Source organism: Arachis ipaensis, chromosome B05 (genome assembly GCF_000816755.2).
Source record: "Arachis ipaensis cultivar K30076 chromosome B05, Araip1.1, whole genome shotgun sequence".
NCBI lineage: Eukaryota > Viridiplantae > Streptophyta > Magnoliopsida > Fabales > Fabaceae > Arachis > Arachis ipaensis.
The window spans coordinates 138,417,970-138,420,045 of record NC_029789.2 but is presented as its reverse complement, the minus strand read 5'-3'; positions in this window follow the sequence as shown (position 1 = coordinate 138,420,045).

The window sequence follows — 2,076 nt, the reverse complement described above, 5'->3', positions numbered from 1 at the left end:
TTCTACCAAGCTAGGATTCCATCGATCCCAGTAAAGTTGAAGAATTTTCAAGATATGTTGTGGGCTGTTGGAAGCTTTGGTCCCAATTTATTTGCTCTCAGATATCATACTCTAAGGATTCCGCTGCTTAATGAGGAGTTGGAATACACCAAAGAATTGTTGAAGGGTCATAAAGAATAATAGAAAAAGTATGGCTGCTCTATTATGTCAGATGCTTGGACAGATAAAAGGCAAAGGAGGATTATTAATTTTCTTGTAAACTCTCCAGCTGGGACAATGTTTTTGAATTCTATTGATGCTTTTGATTATGTGAAGACTGGTGAGAAATTATTTAAGCTTTTTGATGATGTGGAGAAAATTGGTGAGCAAAACGTTGTTCAAGTTGTAACTAATAATGGGAGCAATTATGTTCTTATCGGTAAGTTGCTTATGGAGAAAAGACCAAATTGGTTTTGGACCCCTTGTGTTGCCCACTGTTTGGATTTGATGCTTGAGGACATTGGGAAGCTACCATTAATTCATAAAACTATAGAAAGAGCTATTCCTTTGGTTAGATTCACTTCTAGTCACTCTAGCACATTGTTTATGTTGAGGCACTTCACAAATGGCAAGGAGTTGGTAAGGCATGCAGTCACCCGAGTTGCCACTTTATTTCTCTTTTTGAAAAGGCTTTATAAGGAGAAAGGAAATATGAGAAGAATGTTCACCTTGGATGAATGGACAAAGAATAAGTTGTCAAAGGAGGCAAAGAGGAGGGAGGCAACAAAGATTGTTATCATGCCCTCTTTTTGAAATCATGTCAAGTACACCCTTAAGATCATGGACACTTTTGTTCGGGTGCTTAGACTTGTTGATGGGGAGAAGAAATCACCAATGTGATATATTTATGAAGCAATAGAGAAGGCAAATGAATGCATCATGAAACATTTCTTAATGATGAGAGCAAGTACAATGATGTTTTTAAAATCATTGACAACAGATGAAATTGCCAACTTCATCTTCCATTGCATGCAGCTGGTCATTTTCTAAATCCCGAATTGTTTTATAATAACCTTCGCATTGGGCTAGATTTAGAAGTTACAAAGGGGTGGTTTGAGTGCATCACAAGATTGGTGTCAAATCAAGGTGTGCAACAGAAGATATTGGAGGAGCAAGTACTATACAAGGCCGTCTATGGACTTTTTAGATCAGATTTTGCAAAATTCCAGAGGAAAAAGATTTCACCCAGTAAAATTGTTATAAATTTTACAAAGCTTTATAAATTTTGCTCGATTAAAATCTTAGACAAATTTATTTTAATTTATAGCATTTTGGTAGCGGACATATGGACATGAAACTCCAAACATGCGAGACTTTGTTATCAAGATCTTGAGCTTGACTTGTAGTGGTTCAGGATGTGAGCGCAATTGGAGTATATTTGAGCATATTCATACTAAAAAAAATTAGGCTTGGTCATGAAAGGATGGAGAGTTTGGTCTTCATAAAGTATAACCAACAATTCATCGAGAGGTACAATCTTAAAGATGAAGTTGACCCTATTGCACTCAATGACATTAATGAGTGTAATGAGTGGTTAGTTGGAGAAATTGGGACTGCCATCTTTCGAGATGATGATAATGTGGATGATGATGCTGATTTGGTTCATTAAGATGACAAAACTTTGAGCTGAAACCTTGTGTTTGAAGCAATGGAGGACATGAGCCTACGATAAATACTAGGAGAAGATAATAAAATAGAAAAAAAAAAAGAACCTACAACTGCAAGGGGTGATGCAAAGAGTGGACCAAATGGGTCTAAGGCTTCAAAAAAAAAAAAAAGATAATAATTATGGAAGAAAAAGAAAAATCAGAATTTGAAGATGAAGAAGAATAAGAAGGGGAGATTCAATTTAATGATACTAAGTCAGAGGATAATGAAAAAACAGAGGGACACGATAATAATCATGTTAATTTGGATGAATTTAATGTGAATTTGAATTTAAATGGTTTATAATTTTTATGTTTTATATCTTCTGTTTTATGGCTTCTTTATAATTTTTAAATTATGATTTGAATTTGATGTTATATTTATTTACTA